Source organism: Impatiens glandulifera, chromosome 2 (assembly GCF_907164915.1).
Source record: "Impatiens glandulifera chromosome 2, dImpGla2.1, whole genome shotgun sequence".
NCBI classification, from domain to species: Eukaryota; Viridiplantae; Streptophyta; class Magnoliopsida; order Ericales; family Balsaminaceae; genus Impatiens; species Impatiens glandulifera.
In genome coordinates this window covers 42,117,325-42,136,974 of record NC_061863.1, presented here as the reverse complement: position 1 = coordinate 42,136,974, position 19,650 = coordinate 42,117,325, and the positions used below count along the sequence as shown (strand labels likewise).

At 33.4% G+C, this 19,650-nt stretch overlaps 1 long non-coding RNA gene across 1 annotated transcript; it reads left to right on the top strand.

The window, feature by feature from the left end:
- The first annotated feature begins 18,590 nt into the window (after positions 1–18,590).
- Positions 18,591–19,417, top strand: LOC124928150. Its single transcript, XR_007098458.1, has 2 exons — positions 18,591–18,848; positions 18,949–19,417. It is a non-coding gene; the product is annotated as an uncharacterized LOC124928150 (long non-coding RNA).
- Positions 19,418–19,650: the final 233 nt, after the last annotated feature.

Below are 19,650 nucleotides of genomic sequence, written 5' to 3'. Positions count from 1 at the left end.
GGCTTACACCATAAAATGTATTCAATCTCGAAGAAGTGTCATATAAATCTCACATTAGCACAAATAAGTTAATCAAGTTTTAATTGAAGCAATTAAAATGCCTCAAAGCCTTTACCTGTCGTACTGTTATACTAATATCCGTTCGAACCATATAAAGAGCTACAAGGACTTCATTCCTGTTTTCTCTCCCAAGAACTTCACTGATAGCACGTCCTTATGCTTGAGTCTTGGTCTTGTTATTTTTTTTATCATCTTAAGTAATCGATATTATAACTATAAAATAATGAGATCTAGCTCAAAACCTAAGTAAATTTAGGATTGTCATTTTCTGAATTGAGAATAAATCTCAGTCTAAGGAAAATACCACTCCAACAATCAAATTACAAATTCATTAAATTTCATCTAAAAGAACACCATCAAATCAATAAATTGGTATGAAAGAGATGCATTATATATATAAATAAATAATCAGAAATAGAAATAAACAGATTCTAAAATGATATTTGTATTGAGAATTTTTCCTATCATAAAATTATTTGAAAGAATGTCAATTTTATGAATAAAGTTAGATGGAGATGTCAAATTTGTTTATTAAGTTGTAAAATTCTATTTATGTATACAAACTTGTCAAAAAATATTAAATTTATTTGATTTAACAGAAGTCTTTAACGGCGTTAAAATGTAATTTAAATAACTTTTGCTCATAATCAACAATGTCTACGAAAGTTTATCGAAGATCTTAGAAAAACCTTGAAGAACATATTCAAACAATGGCAGCAAGGGTTTGGGAAAGGGAGGCTAAGCGTCACCAGAAAGTTCTCATTTATAATATCCAAATATTACAAAGCCTAATATTCAAATTTGTCGTCTTCGTCGTAGATTAGTGAAGAGAATAACAGTTTGATCTACGAGGAAACTCGCAGTGTTCTGAAGATCTTTAAAGAGTGTGATTCGCGATGTTGTGACCTACACTAAGCACGCTAGGAGGAAGACTGTAATCGCCGCCATGGAAATTGTTTAAGCACTCAAGAGGCAAGGAAGTACTTGTACGGATTTGGCGGTTGATTCATTATGTATTAGGGTTTATAAGTTTATAGGATCTCGTTTTCTAGATCAGCTTTATCGAAATTTGACTTATCTACCTGTAACGAATACAGTTGATCAAAGCTTTGATGTACCTGTAATAGAAGAAATGAAAGAGAGAAATCTAGAAGCAGCCATAGAAGAGTTGGAAGAGATAAAACCTAGAAGAAGCGGCGAAGAACTGAAAGGGAGAAACGACAATATTAAATGAAACCTAAACCTAATGCTGATAAATTATATAAATATAAAAGAGTTCTTGAAGTTATGATAAAATTAAATAAAGTTATTATTCTTTTAATTAAAAACAAAAGTTATCAGATTGCAAATCTATTTATATAACTTTGATCCAACAATGTAGACATTGATTAATTTTTTTATGAAGTTATAATTCTCTCACCTTGTGTCTTCTTGATTTCTTCCTTCTTCTTGCAACTCTTCTTACTATCTTCTCATCCCCTTATTTCAATTCTCCATATATCCCTTAGCATCTTCACATTGGTATCAGAGCTAAAAGACCCTCCGACCTCATTCAAATCTGTGCAATTTTTTTTTACTCATCAAGAAGCAACTTCAAGATTATATCAAAATGGTGGGAACTAGATCAAGATCAGATCCTGAAGAATCAAATACAGAAATAAACGAATTATATGTTCGTGTCAACGTGCTCAACAAAAAAGTAAATAAGAAAATCAAAATGCTTGAGCATACCGAGGATTTAGTATACAAATTTGAATCCAAATGGACAGAACAACAAACAAGAACCGAGGAAACGATGAAACAAGTATTATCAAGACTTGATGAACTTTCTAAAGACAATCAAGATAGAGATGTAAGACATCATCAAGATCCTCAAGAACAACCTGCAGGCAATCCAAATCGAGATGGAAGACGTCATCATAATCCTCAAGAACAACGAGAATTCTATGATGTCAACAATTATGATCGTAACCCAAGAGATAGGAATAATAGACCTTACCATATACACAAAAGTTTCATCAGAATCGAATTTCCTAAATTCGACGGCAATGATGTTGATGGTTAGATTTATGCAGCTGAAGAGTTTTTTGAAGTCGATAATACTCCTCTTGATATTTAGCCAAGAATTGCTCGTCTACATTTCAAAGATAAGGCAAGATTATGGTATACAAATTTTCGAAATCATTTAGATGCAAATTTTGTTATTACATGAGATTTTCTTAAAACAGAAATTAAGAAAAAATTTGGACAAACAAATTTTGATGATCCTATGGGTGAACTAATGAATCTCAAACGATAAATTTATTGAGATTTCATATAGTCTTCCCTTAATGCCGAACGATTACATGCTAAACTGTTACTTAGGTGGAATAAGAAAGGAAATTGCTAATTCTGTTAGACTTTTACATCCTAATTCATTGAACGATGCTATGGCAATGACTAGAGTTCAAGCAGCAACATATGATTCTTTAGTAGTCTATCTACATAATAATGGACCTCCTTTATTACCTACTCCTAAGCCAACAAAATTTCAATGGAATAATAATAATCGTAGAAAGGATTATAAGAAATTGGATCCCAAGTTTATGGCAGAAAAAAGAGCAAAAAATGAGTGTAATTATTGTACTGAAAAATTTAATTCTACTCATAAATGTAAAGGAGAATTTTATATGTTGGAAAACTCTGAACTTATAGATGAATCACAACTTGAATTAGATGATCCACTGGCTGAAGATGTTGATGTATTATCGGGAATATCCTTGAATGCTATCAATGGTCCATCATCATATAGAATTCTTTGTCTTCCTGGAAAAATTGGAAAAATAAATGTTGAAATACTAATCGATTCAGGAAGTATACATAATTTCATAAATTCTAAATGGCTTCCTCATATTAAAGACAAATTGATTAAGACATCTACCTTTTGAGTATCTGTTGCTGATGGAAATCAATTACCTAGCTGTCTTATGTATCAACAGATATCATGCACTATACATGATTACGAATTCTTGACAGATCTTAGAGTACTAACAATGCCTAAATATGATGTTATATTAGGTATTGAATGGTTGGTGTCACTTTAGAAATACATTGTGATTTTTTACACCAAAAATTCTCATTCTTACATAAAAATGGTAGAATCACTCTTAGAGGAAATTCTGATGCTGAAATCTGTAGTATTTTAGGAGCTCATAATTTTAACAAATATAAGAGACCCACTACTATACTAATTAATGATCCTTTCAAACCTCATTTTTATTCCTTAGTCACAAATAATGAATATGACTTACCTAAGGAAAAACTTGATTTAATGTTAGACGAATTCCAAGAACTATTTCAAGATCCAAAAGAATTACCTCCACATAGACCACATGATCATTGTATCCACCTAAAAGAGGGATCAACACCAATTAGTCTTAGTGCATACAGATACTCTACAATACAAAAAACAGAAATAGAAAAATTAGTATTTGAAATGTTGGAACAAAGAATTATTAAACATAGTCATAGTGCTTTTGCAGCACTAATTATTCTGGTTAAGAAAAAAGATCACACTTGGCGTTTATGTGTTGACTATCGTAAATTAAATCATATTCCAATTAAGAATAAATTTCCTATTCCAATTATAGATGAGCTTTTAGATGAATTACATGATAGTCAAATATATTCTAAGCTTGATCTTACAGCAGGATTCCATCAAATTAGAATGAACCCTAATGACACCCACAAAACAGCTTTTAAGACACATGAAGGACTATATGAATTTCTTGTTATGTCATTTGGTCTTACTAATGCTCCTTCTATATTTCAGAGTTTAATGAACACTATATTTAATCCTTATCTTCGAAAATTTGTATTAGTGTTCTTTGATGATATACTGATCTATAGTATAACATGGCATGATCATTTAATGCACTTAAGAATAGTTTTTGATACCTTAAAACATCATAATCTATTTTTAAAAAGATCTAAATGTATATTTGCATGTAAAAAGATAGACGGGACATATTATTTCTGCCCTAAGGAGTTGAGGTTGATCCTGATAAGATAAGTGTTATGCAAAATTGGCTTATACCATATACGCTCAAACTTTTAAGAGGCTTTTTAGGTTTAACAGGGTACTATAGAAGATTTATTTGTAATTATGGTCTTATAGCTAAACCTTTAGTAAATTTATTAAAGAAAAAGAGAGTTTTAGATGGACCAACGAATCAGAAATAGCTTTTACAAATCTTAAAAATGTCATGTGTTCACCCCCAGTTCTATGACTCCCATATTTTACAGAGACATTTATTGTAGAAACTGACGCAAGTAATATAGGCATGGGTGCAGTTCTTATACAAAAAAATAGACCAATTGCTTACATTAGCAAAGCTTTAGCTCATTCTAACAAACTATTACCTACATACAAAAAAGAGCTACTAGCTTTAATATTTGTAGTTAAAAAATGGAAATCTTATCTTCAATTTAAACCTTTTATCATAAAAACAGATCATGAGCCCCTTAAATACCTTTTAGAACAAAGAATTCATACAATTAGTCAAGAAAAGTGACTCTACAAATTATTAGGATTTGACTTTACAGTTATGTACAAGAAAGGAAAGGAAAACATAGTGGCAGATGCCCTCTCAAAGAGAGAAGGGCAATTGTGGGATTTCTCTATATACCAATCTCCTATTATTGACCAAATTACAGAAACATGGACAACTAACATAAATATGCAAGGGATAATTTTAGACTTACAAAACGATCCAAATTCTCATCCAGATTTTACCTACCTAGACAAACAACTTAGAAGAAATGGCAAATTGGTAGTTGGTTACAATAAAAGATTAACACATGAATTAATTGAGTCTATGCATTCTTCCCATGTGGGAGGACATTCTGGAGTGCTTGTAACTTCCAAAATGCAATTGGCCTATTTTTGGAAAGGAATGTTAAAAGATATAAGAGAATATATTCGAAATTTCAATATTTGTCAAATCAATAAAACTAGTAATACACTCCCTGTTAGAGTTTGTGGCACGAATTCTTGTCGGGTCAGCGGGCTTTGCCTGTACTGTATGGACTTGTAGTCTTAATGGGTCTGACCCCTTTTAATTTACATCATATTTTAGGGTTAGACAATATATAGAGAAGACAGTGGTTTTTTCTCTAATTCAGTTTTTTACGTTGTCCACCAAAAATCTGTACAATCTTCGTTATAGTGAAATTTTCTCTTCTGCCCGTGGTTTTTCACCCGTAAAGGGTTTTCCACGTAATCTTGGTGTTCATTCTTCTTTATCGCTTTTATCCTCGTTTATTGTGGTTTAGATTCTAACAAATTGGTATCAGAGCCAAATTTATTTGTTTTATTTTTGGTCATGACCACGAAGAAATACGATATTCCGCTGTTGGATCGCAACACCAGATTTTCGTTATGGCAAGTGAAGATGCGAGTTATTTTGGCACAGATGGATCTGGAAGATGCGCTATATGGCGCTGACAAGATGCCGTCTTCGTGGACTGATGAAGAAAAGCAACGAGCGGATCGTAAGGCTTTATCGCAGATTTATCTTCATCTATCGAATCAGATTCTTCAAGACTGTTTGAAGGAAAAACAGCTGCTGCGCTCTGGCTAAGATTGGAGCAATTATGTATGACGAAAACGCTGACTAACAAGCTACACTTGAAGCAACGCTTGTATTCCCAACGTATGTCTGACGGTACTTCTTTAGAAATTCACTTATCTGTTTTTAAAGAAATAGTCTCTAATTTGGAATCTATGGAGGTTAAGTACGATGAAGAAAATTTAGGGCTGATATTATTGTGTTCACTACCTCCTTCGTATGCTAATTTTAGAGATACCATTCTCTATAGTCGTGAGACTTTAACTCTGGATGAGGTTTATGATGCACTCTTCTCAAAAGAGAAGATGCATAAACTCGTTGGTTCAGATAACGAGGCAGACAGCAGGAGAGGTATTCTAGCAGCAATAACCGTGGTAGGTCAAAATCCAAGAATAGAGATAATACGTGTAGGTACTACAAGAAGAAAGGTCATATTGTTGTTGAGTTTTATAAGTTACAGAATAAAAATAAGAGGGCTGGTGAGGATCATAAGAGCAATCAACCAGAGAAATATGGCGAAGCTGATGTTGCTGAAAAGTACAATGATGGAGAACTCCTCGTTACGTCTAATATTGATTCGAAACAGAGCGACGAATGGATTCTTGATTCTGGATGCACGTTTCATATGTGTCCTAATCGGGACTGGTTCCCTACATATGAAGTGGTCTCTAGAGGTACCGTTGTGATGGGTAATAATGCATCTTGCAGAATTTCTGGTATTAGTACGGTTAGAGTTAAGATGTTTGATGGCACTATTCGAACACTTGGTGATGTAAGGCACGTTCTTGACATGAAGAGAAATCTGATTTCATTGAGTATTCTTGATTCTAAAGGGTACAAATACACTAGTGAAGGTGGAGTTGTGAAGGTCAACAAGGGGTCTCTTGTTGTGATGAAGGGACTCAAGAAAACTGCAAATTTATATGTTCTGCAAGGCTCTACGATTACAGGTGATGTTGCTGTTGCTAGTTCGTCTTTGTCTGATTCTGATGCAACAAGATTATGGCACATGCATCTAGGTCACATGAGTGAGAATGGCATGGTCGAATTGAACAAGAGAGGGCTTCTTGATGTGTAGGGTATTACGAAGCTGAAGTTTTGTGAACACTGCGTTTTTGGTAAGCAGAAAAGAGTTAGGTTCTCGGTTGGTATTCATAATACGAGGGGGACTCTAGACTACATTCATTCAGATTTGTGGGGGCCTTCTAGAGTACCATCTAAAGGTGGTGCGTTCTATATGTTGACCATTATAGATGATTTCTCTAGGAAGGTTTGGGCATTCTTTTTGAAACAAAAGAGTGACGTGTTTTCTACCTTTAAAGAGTGGAAGTTAATGATTGAGAAGCAGACAGGGAGGCAAGTAAAGCATCTCCGAACTGATAACGGTTTGGAGTTTTGTTCTAATGAGTTTAATACTTTATGTAGAACTGAAGGTATTGTGAGGCATCATATAGTTCGACATAATCCTCAACAGAATGGAGTTGCAGAGAGGATGAATAGGACTTTGATGGAGAAGGTGCGTTGTATGCGCCTTAATGCTGGGCTACCGATGTCGTTTTGGGCTGAGACCGCTGCGTATGCATGTCATCTCATTAACCGCTCCCCTTCGACTGCTATTGATAAGAAAACTCCACATGAGGTATGGACTGGTTCTCCTGCTAGTTATTCTGATTTAAAAATTTTTGGATGTCCTGTGTATGCTCATGTGGATAATGGCAAGTTAGAGCCTCGTTCCGTGAAGTGTGTGTTCATAGGGTTCAAGCAAGGTGTGAAGGGATACAAGTTGTGGTGTCCTGAGACTAGTAAAGTCGTCATCAGTAGAGATGTTGTTTTTGATGAGACTAGCATGCTTCAGGGGTCTCCATCTTCAACTCCCTCCGAGGGAAATCAACAGAAGTCAAGTATTGAGGTGGAGCTTGAGATTGGGTTGAAACCTACACCAGAGCAAACTCCAAAGCCTATTCCAGTTTCTATGGATGATGCTAGCTCCTCAGAAGCACCTCCACAACATTCAATTGCTAAAAATAGGCCTCGTAGAGAAATTAGACGCCCTCAGAGATATGCAAAGGCTGATTTAGTTGCGTATGCATTAAATGTGGCTGAAGAGATTGATTTAGAAGAAGAACCCGCGACGTATTCAAAAGCGGTTACCTGTGAAAACTCTGGCATGTGGATGATCGCTATGCAGGAAGAGATGGAATCACTTCACAAGAACGCTACATGGGATCTAGTGAAGTTACCAAAGAGCAAGAAGGTTGTTCGCTGCAAATGGGTGTATAAGAGAAAGGAAGGTACGATGGGAGTTGAAGAAGCCAGGTATAAAGCCAGACTCGTTGCAAAGGGATATAGTCAAACTCCAGGTGTTGATTTTACTGAAGTATTTTCTCCAGTTGTGAAGCATAGTTCTATTCGGGCTTTACTAGGTATTGTGGCATTCCACGATCTTGAGCTTGAGCAGTTAGATGTAAAAACTGCATTCTTACACGGAGAACTTGAGGAAGACATCTACATACAGCAACCAGAGGGATTCGTAGCCTTAGGAAAGGAGGACTACGTATGTCAGCTGAAAAAGTCTCTTTATGGTTTGAAATAGTCACCAAGACAGTGGTATAAGAGATTCGATACATTTATGACCACTCATGATTTCAGGAGGAGCAGTTACGATAGTTGTGTCTACTTTAAAGTATGTGATGATGGGTCGTTCGTTTACCTATTGTTGTATGTTGACGATATGCTAATTGGCGCTAAAGATCAAAGAGAGGTCAGAAAGGTGAAAGCACAGTTGAGTAGCGAGTTTGAGATGAAAGATTTAGGTGCAACAAAGAAGATGCTTGGAATGGAGATTCTTAGAGATCGACCGACTGGTAAATTGTACATAAGTCAAAAGAGGTACATCGAAAAAGTCCTTAGTAGGTTTAACATGCAAAGTGCCAAGCCGGTAAGTACTCCACTAGCTGCTCATTTTAGACTTTCGTCTTCTTTGTCACCACAGTCAGATAGTGATGATGATTATATGTCGCGAGTGCCATACTCTAGTGCCGTTGGCTCCCTTATGTATGTTATGGTTTGTTCACGACCTGACTTAGCATATGCAGTTAGTGTTTTTAGTAGATATATGGAAAACCCTAGTAAGGAACATTGGAAAGCAGTTCAGTGGATTCTCAGATACTTATGTGGTTCTACTAATGTTTGTTTACAGTTTGGGAAAAGTAGAGATGGAGTTGTCGGTTACGTTGATTCAGATTACGCTGAAGATCTTGATAAGAGAATATCATTGTCTGGTTACATTTTTTGTGTTGGTGGTTGCGCTATTAGTTGGAAGGCTATGTTGCAGGCTACAGTTACTTTGTCTACTACAGAGGCAGAGTACATGGCGATTACAGAAGCTTGCAAAGAAGCAATTTGGATGAAAGGCTTGTTTGGCGAACTTAGTGATGATTTACAGATTTCTACAATCTTTTGTGATAGCCAGAGTGCTATTTTTCTGACAAAGGATCAGATGTTTCACGAGAGGACTAAGCACATTGATGTACGGTATCATTTTGTGCGTGATGTGATTGCTCGTGGTGATATTGTTGTGAGCAAGGTGAGTACACACAATAATCCTGCAGATATGATGACCAAGTCACTTCCTATTACCAAGTTTGAGCATTGCTTGAACTTGGTTAGTCTTCATTGCTGAGCTATGCCCTTAGGGGCTTTGGTGGAAGAGGTTTGATTTTGTGGTTATGCTATCTAAGATTGGAATTCGTTTCAAGGTGGAGATTGTTAGAGTTTGTGGCCCGAATTCTTATCGGGTCAGCGGGCTTTGCCCGCACTGTATGGACTTGTAGTCTTAATGGGTCTGACCCCTTTTAATTTACATCATATTTTAGGGTTAGACAATATATAGAGAAGACAACCGTCTTTTCTCTAATTCAGTTTTTTACGTTGTCCACCAAAAATCTGTACAATCTTCGTTATAGTGAAATCTTCTCTTCTGCCCGTGGTTTTTCACCCGTAAAGGGTTTTCCACGTAATCTTGGTGTTTGTTCTTCTTTATCGCTTTTATCCTCGTTTATTGTGATTTAGATTCTAACACTCCCTAATGGTCTTTTACAACCTCTTCCTATTCCTATCCTTATTTGGACTGAAATATCTATGAATTTTATAGAAGGGTTACCTAAATCTCAAGGCAAAACTGTTATATTTGTAGTTGTTGATAGACTTTCAAAAATGGCACATTTTATGCCAATTAAACATCCTTATTCTGCCCAAACAATTGCTACTGTTTTTCTTGATTCGATTTTCAGGTTACACGGAATGCCTCAAGTCATTATAAGCGACAGAGATAAAGTGTTTTTAAGTTCATTTTGGAAAGCATTCTTAAAACTACAAGGAATTACTCAAGCTTTATTTACAGCCTATCATCCACAAACAGACGGAAAAACGGAAATCACTAACAAATGTTTAAAGACATATCTGAGATGTATGGTGGGACAACAATCAAGTTCGTGGGTTAAATGGTTACCTTTATCAGAATGGTGGTACAACACAAATTTTAATTCAGCAATTGGTGTATCTCCATTTGAACTCGTATATGGTCACCCTCCTCCCGTTCATGTACCATACTTAGCATGGGACTCCACTAACGAAAATGTAGACAGAAGTCTACAAGCAAGGGAAAAAGCAATTCATTTAGCTAAGTTCCACCTTTTAAGAGCACAAAATAGGATGAAACAAAACTATGATAAAAAAAACAAATTCTCAGCACTGGAAATAGGAGAAAAGGTATACCTGAAAGCTCACCCATATCGACAGCTTACAATGACTTAGGAACGTCATCATAAACTTCGACCTAAATTTTACGGGCCATTCAAGATCATTGACAAGGTTGGTCAAGTAGTGTATCGAATTGAACTGCCACCCAATGCCAAAATTTACAACGTCTTTCATATCTCACAATTGAAGAAACAAATTGGGAATAATCTCACGACTCCAGATCTATCGGACATAAATGATTCTACACATATACCTACAGCAATATTAGATGAAAGATTCACCTTGAGAAATGGATAGACAATTCACCAAATCTTAGTTCAAAGAAATGACAACGAACTTGATAAAGCTTGCTGGGAAGATGCTGACTAGATTGCGACAGATTATCCAGATCTTAGCTGGAAAACCAAAGGGAGACGAAGAAGGCGTCATGGTCGTCCGCCTTCAAATTGAGGGAGTATTGTAACAAATACAGTTGCTCAAAGATTCGATGTACCTGTAATAGAAGAAATGGAAGAGAGAAATCTAGAAGCAGCCATAGAAGAGTTGGAAGAGAGAAAACCTAGAAGAAGCGGCGAAGAACTGAAAGGGAGAGCAATAACAAATGAAACCTAAACCTAATGCTGATAAATTATATAAATATAAAAGAGTCCCTGAAGTTATGATAAATTTAAATAAAGTTATTATTCTTTTAATTAAAAACAAAAGTTATCAGATTACAAATCTATTTATATAACTTTGATCCACCAATGTAGACATTGATTAATTTTTTTATGAAGTTACATTTCTCTCACCTTGTGTCTTCTTGATTTCTTCCTTCTTCTTGCAACTCTTCTTACTATATTCTCATCCCCTTCTTTCAATTTTCCATATATCCCTTAGCATCGTCACACTATCTTATTTAATTTGTTGTAATGAAATTGTTTTGTTTTGAGAATCAAATTTGGGCAGAATCACTGTTTTAAGTGTTATATTCATCTTCTTTCCTTGCCGATAGAGAATCATCTAGCTCAACAATAAATCTAATTGGGCAACTCTTAATCAAAACTGATTAGCAATTTGTGTTTCTCCGTCTTCGTTTTCTCTGTCCTTATACTCACTATAATTGTCATTTGATATAAACTTTCCAATCCATGGAAATCCTCTAGAGCCCTAACTCAGATTTTCCCCGACATAGAAAACGCTACTTTCCAAACGGATTCCTCTTTTCTCAAAACAGCGAAGACGTAGCTTTCGCACCAGCAGACTTGCCCCCTGCCGCACCCTTCGTCCCAACATAACATTTTCGTTATTTGATGTTGATGATGAGTCATTTAATTTTATTTTGTTTTGTTATTTAATTATAAAGTCAGTTTGAAATAAGCATTTTGACTATAAAATTAATATATAATATATAATACATGGGGATATGATTTTGCAGGGAAAGTTGGATTATATTTTAACGTCGTTAGTGATTTATGTTAAGTCAAATAAATTTGACACTATTTGACAAGTTTAAATACATAAATAAAATTTTACAACTTAATAAATAAATTTGACACTTCCATCCAACTTTATACATAAAATTGACATTCTTCCCTAAAATTATTTATATACAAAAGTGGTTATGTACAAAAAAAAAAAGAGTTCAAGAAAATGAGGGACGACTACACTAAAGAAGCGGGACACCAGAAATTACCGACAAATGATAAAAATGAGAAGAACCAAGTAATGAATGAGACACAAATGGAACATTTTCCGAACACACATCAAGCTCATGCTGAATAAGGTTATCCACAAGAGCTGGTATCGGTCTCACCTAGAGCTGGGAAATGGGTTGGATCAACACCAATTGACACGATACAACACGATATTAGTACGGAACGACACTATACGATGATATCTCACTCGGATCATTAGTTGGACACGACACAAGAACGAGACGACACAATCACGATTATGAGTTTATATGATCGTAACACGGTTACGAGTCAACACGAACACAACACGAGTATAAACACACCATTAATATGTATCAAACTCGTACTGAATAAGTAACATGACTCATGCGCATCCACATGATGCAACAAAGAGAATAGACGATGTAACCTATAGAAACCAAATCAAAAACATTATAATCAATCAACATATAATCCACCTATCACAGGAATTCCAAAAATAATAATAACTATAGTAATTAATATATTTAAAACCAAAACTACATACCCCGTCACCAACAGCAAAAAATGTCAAAATGAAAAAATTCATTACTCTACGTCTGACCAACATGGCAAAATATCAATCCCCGCCATGCATAGACTCAACAGACACTAGATAATGACAGTATCATGAGGAATCTAGTGCCACCAACAAAATATAACACAACTAAAATCAGATAAGTCAATGAAAAACAAATATGAAACATATTAAAATACAATTTGAGGACGACATAAATGTATAAAATATTATTTAAACCGAATAAACTGGCGTCTATAGGAAAATCCCTAGTGGTGGCCACGACACATAAGGCTATACCAGCGAAGGCAAACTGAATAATGCGAAGAACAAAGCCGCATTTTGTTCCAGGCATAAACTACATGTTAGTCATCCTAGACATGTTATCTACAAGAGCCGGTATCGGTCCCACCTAGAGCTGAGCAATGAGTTGGATTAACATGAATCGATACGATACAATACGATATTAATACGAAACGACACTATATGTTAATATCGTACTCGAATTGTAAGTTGAACACAATATAAGCACGAGACGATACAATCACAATTATGAGTTTATACGACCGTAACACGGTCACGAGTCGACACGGACACAACACAAGTATAGACAATACATTAACACGTATCAAGCTCGTGCTGAATAAGTAGCATGACTCCTACGCATCCACATGATACATCAAAGAGAATAGACGATGTCACTTGTAGAAACAAAAACCAATAACATTATAATCAATCTACATATATTCCATCTATCAAGGGAACTTCCAAAAATAATAATAATTATAGTAATTAATATATTTAAAACTAAAAGTACATACCTCGTCACCAACAACAAAAAAATATTAAAATGGAAAAATCCATTAGCCTATATCTGACCAACATGGAAAAATATCAATCCCCGCCATGCACAGACTCCACAGACACTGGATAATGATATATATCATGAGGAATCTAGTGCCACCAAAAAATATAACACAACTAAAGTTAGATAAGACAATGAAAAACAGATATGAAACATATTAAAATATAATTTGGGAATGACATAAGAGTATAAAATATTGTTTAACTGGAACTGACGTCAATGGAAAAATCCCTAGTGGTGGCCTCGACACATAAAGTTATACCAGAGAAGGCAATCTGAATAATGTGAAGAACAAGGCCGCATTTTGTTCAAGGCATAATCTGCATGTTAGTCATCCTCGACATGTCATCCACAAGAGCCGATATCGGTCCCACATATAGCTGAACAATGTGTTGGATCAACATGAATCGACACGATACAACATGGTATTAGTACGGAACGACACTATACGATAATATCTCACTCGGATCGTGAGTTGGACTAAACACAAGCACAAGACGACACAATCACGAATATGAATTTATACGATCGTAACACGGTCATGAGTCGACACAGACACAACATGAGTATAGACACAATATTAATGCATATCAAGCTCGTGCTGAATAAGGAACATGACTCATGTGCATCCACATGATGCATCAAAGAGAATAGATGATGTCGCTTGTAAAAATAAAACCCAAAAAAATTATAATCAATCAACATATAATCCATCTATTATGGGAACTTCCAAAAATTATAATATATATACAATAATTAATATATTTAAAACTAAAAGTACATAACTCGTCATCAACAACAAAGAAAGTCAAAATGGAAAATTCATTAGTCTACGTCTGACCAACATGACAAAAATATCAATCCCCGTCATGCATAGACTCCACAAACACTTGATTATGATAAATATCATGAGGAATCTAGTGTCACCAATAAAACATAACACAACTCAAGTCAGATAAGACAATGAAAATCAAATGTGAATTATATTAAAATACAATTTGGGAATGACATAAAATTATAAAATATTGTTTAACCTGAAATGAATGAACTAACGTTCATGGGAAAATCCCTAGTGGTCGCCATGACACATATGGCCATACCAGCGAAGACAAACTGAATAATGCGTAGAACAAGACCGCCTTTTATTCCAGACATACACTGCATGTCAGTCATCCTTAACATGTCATCTATACGAGCCGGTATTGGTCCCACATAGAGCTGGGCAATGGATTGGATCAACATGATATTAGTACGGACAACACAATACGATATTATTTCACTCGGGTCACGGGTTGGACATGACATAAGTACAAAACGACACGATCACGACACGATTATGAGTTTATACGATTGTAACACGGTCACGAGTCGACAAGGACACAACACAAGTATAGACATAACATAAACACAAGTATGCACACAAAATAACATAAATACAATTAGTCACATTACCTAAGCTACACAACTTAACATTAACATTTTCTCTAAATTTATTTACATTCTCATTAAATTAATAAATTATTTAATATTATAAATGTAATATATATAATTAAAACTAAACCTAATAAATTAAAATATTAAAATAAAATATTAATTAAAATAATATTAATTAAAATAAATTATAAATATAAAAAAATAAATTATTTGAATAGAAATATGAGTCTTCAAATAATTCTTTCTATATTACTTTAATTAATTAATGAATTTATTTATTTTTAAAATTTTAAATTATTTTATAATTTAAATTATTATTAACATATTAAATAATAAATATATTATAATAATTTAATTTTGATAATATAATAATATATATTTATAATTTTTACTTACCTTTCCATTAAATTATAATATAATAATATATATTTATAAATATTTCAACTAAAAATCCATTAAATTTCTACCCACCTTTCCCATTAATTTTTTCAAACTATCCATAACTTTCTCATTTCCTTTCAAAACTACACACCTTTACAGTAAATTTTCAAATTAAATCTATTTATATTTTCATTCAATTAATAAATTATTAAATATTTTTATTTGGATAATTATTTGTAATTTTTTAAAACATGTTTTAAATAATCAACATTCAAATTATTATTTATGAAACTATATGTTAAAATTTATATCTACACATCTTACATATTAATTAGTTTTTTTAAATAATATATTTAACACATTTAACTTATTAAATTAATTTAAATTTTATAAATTAAAATAAATAAATTAATAATCATATTTATAATTTTAATAACAATATAATTTAATATATATATATATATAAATAAATAATTAACATGAGTGTGTCAAGACACAACATGACACACATAAAACGGATATTGAAAACGATACGTTGAGTTAAAACTCTAGTCGGAATTACACTAAATACGAATTAACACGACACGAATAAATTTGTGGATACAAATTAACACGACACGAAAAGCCCGTGGATCATAATATTTTAAGTGAATTAAGACACGATACGACACGTAGAAGATTAAAACACGACACAACACGACTTGTCTGAGTCAAATACGACCATTTGGGTAGGGGTGAGCAAATGGGTAAAACCAATCCGTTTTGTCCTATCTGTATTAAATCCAAACTAAATTTATCTAATCCGTAATCCTAACAATTTTACTAATTAATACGGATCAGATAGATACGGATTGGATTGAAAATAGTTTGGATAATCCAAACTAAAAAATATTTATATATATTAACTTGAAATTAGTCAACAATTTTTTTAATTTTTATTTTTTTTAAAAAAATCGAATTTTTTATTATTATTAAATTTGAATCTGAAAAAAATAATAAAAAATAATAATAAAAAAATAAAAATAAAAATAAATATAGTTGTAAAAGTGATATAAGTAAAATATATATTATATTGAGATGAAATTTAATTTTAAAAAAATAAATTTAAAAATAAATTTTTATTTAAATAGTTTGGATAATTCTAATCCAATCCGATTTAATTCAATCTGAACTCAATCCGATCCGATCTCAATCCAATCCGAATTAGTATTTAGGAATCGGATTGGATTTCGAATTAATCCACCCAATGCTCACCCCTACATTTGGGTGTACACGTGTGGCAACGTGTGGCAAGCTGATATGCATCTCTGCAAGTTAAGAAATAAAAGGTAACAAGTAGTTATATTTAAAAAGATGAAAGCAATAGTAATATATTGCAGAAAAATTGCTTCAATTGTATCACTTCATCTTATAATTAATGTATGTTTTAAAGCATATCAAATACCACTACCGATTATCATGAGTGTTTTATGGTTTGCTTCTAAAAGATGATTGGGTCGACAATTTTACTTGAATTCAGCAGTAAGCTTAATCTTAATTTAATACTTAATTTCTCTCCATAATGACATTAATTTTGTCTCTAATAGTAATGACTCGACCGGGAACTCCTAATGTTAATAATAAGTATTTAACATCTATTATTTTGTTGTTTCTATCTCATATCTATGCACTAGATAAGTTTGTTGACCAATTTTATAAAGACAACAAAGTAATTTATTCATTCATGTCCAAACAAAAGCATACATAAGATAGCTAGCTAGCTGTCCAAATAAACCATATTCACACAATAGTACATACAAAGCCTTCCTAAATGTTATATCTTGATCCAAATTTGTTTCTAGTATTTTCAAATAATCTTCAACTAATAAGTAACCCAACAACACAAGTAGAAGATAAATACCCGGTAATATCCAGAGCAGGATGAGAGACGAGAAGGCGGTCAGAATCCATCCAAAAAATGTCAGTGCATTGTAGGTCTAGAACATCCTTACATCTATCTGATCACTTATGACCGGGGTCATGGATGTGTCCATAATATGACCGCTGCTCCGAGCGATCCCGATAATGTGATCTTCAAAATACAATAAAATTATAATAAGTGAAGTTAATTTCAAATGAAAATAGGAGTAACTAGTGATCTTCAAAATACAATAAAATTATAGATAGACTTACACACTCTACAACGAAACTAATGGACAATGAAAGACAACTGTGGAAACGAGTCTCCTTCCAGAACGCCCAGCAGGCGTCTGCAACAGTCATCACGGCGCTCCAGACTATTTGCCAAACTTTCGGAGCAATCATATATCTGCACATGTTGCTAGAATTAGAATTTAGACAAATAAATTTTATATATGTTGCCAGTAAGTAACTTATGTATCCATAGTAACTTTATTCATTAATTTCCAAACAGTTGAAACAAGCGTGCGATAAAATGGTTATTTCCAAAGTCCTAATACTATTGGGGTTAGACAGCAATTAATTCTGTGTCCCACAACATAAAATGGTGTCATATTATTTTTTGTTTGTTTTATTTATTGCTTACATCATCTTCACTCTCTTTCTCTTTCTGAAAATAAAATATACTCAACATTTTACATCGTCAAGGAATTAAAACATATAGCCAAGACTTAGATTACAACATGCTTCTTTTCGTAACATTCCCATTTTTCTGCTTCGTCGAGAATAGACTATGATGATCCGGTAGAAGAAATCATATAATTTCTGAATTTGTTAATAAAAAAACCAAATTAGAAAGAATACAAATGCATCACTACTTGAAGCTTCTGAAGATTAATTTAAGTATACTCCAAATGAAGTTCGCTAATAATTTCTAATTTCAATCTCACAAAGGATGACAGAAGATTTAATTATTCTCAAAAAGGAAGTAAAACATATAATGATATAATAAATATAAATATAATAGTTTTACATTTTATAAAAACATATTAACTATACAAATTAAATATATAACTAGATCATTGATTTCAAAAAAGAAAAAAATACCTATTGTGATACATATTGATATGCTTTTGGAGATTTTAAAGCATTCTTTACACTAATAAAAATGATGTCAATAGCGACAGATCTTAGCAAAGGTTTAATATGTCTGGTCGCTGTTGATAAAATGAAAATTAATGGAATTCTAAATATATTTAAATAGCCACAGTATTTTTATTCTGTAGCCAAACTGTAAATTATTTTTAAATTCTAAATATAAATTATATTTTAAATAAACAACCCTAGTCATATCTTCTCAGTTACGATTGACAGGCTTGGTTTCAAGAAGAAGTGGTTGGTTCTGCTACTTGAAGAAAGAAGCCCTAGATCCTGCTACTTGAAAGGAAATGTAGAGGCTATGATCAAGATGTTGCTTTCACAAACTAGCATAATTGTTACTTGCTAGATTTTGTTTAATCGTTCTTCTCTGAACTGAAATTCATCCAAGGAAGAAGAGAAGATGAATAATGCAGACGCCGTCTGATAGTACATGTAATTCTGCAGCTGCAGACGCTTCTCTTCCCCAGGTATTCAGATTTCTCTATTCAAAATACCTAGATTATCTTACCGAATCGCACCAAATCACTGTTATGTTTTTCATTTCTACGGTTTCACAACTAAATGCAGGCTAGTTCGCATCAATCAATCTGAACAATCTGAACCTGTAATTTCAATGTCCAATTCGAGAAGACCAGGCATCCCTTCTCATCATGTGCCGCTTAGACCCTTAGGCTTTTCCGGTAGCCATAGCGGCCAACATTTATATCAGTCTCAGAGCTTCAAGAAGAAGAAGTTTGATGTCACTGTAAATGAGAAAAGCCCTCTACTTAATCCAGAAATTAATCTGGATTCACAGAGTCCGATTCTGGCTAATTTCAAGTCTCTTTAGACTAGAGGCCGCAGGTCTCTTCCTATTCTGCTTCAAATCTATCCAATTTCATTATTTAGAAACGAGCCAATCTTTTGGGTTTAATCTAGGTTTTATTAATAAGTTGTGAGCATGCATAGGTTAAGGATCTAAGGTGAGACTTTTGTTTTTGTTTAACTAAAATTTGAAGAGTGTTACAGTAAAACTCATATCAAATGATCTTTATTTGATGAGCAAAAGGGCTGATATGATTCTTGTGCCAAGAGAAACTAAACCCCTTTATTGATTGGAAGACACAATTGAATTACATAGATAAATTTTGTATCTTCATTAACAATTCATGTTACAAGTTTGCAGGTTTCAAGATTATACTGATGTACTCTACTGTCTTGGACAGGTTATCTCCTCTCTTAATCTGATATAGTTTGAGTTGATTGTGAGATTTTTTAATCATTTAATTT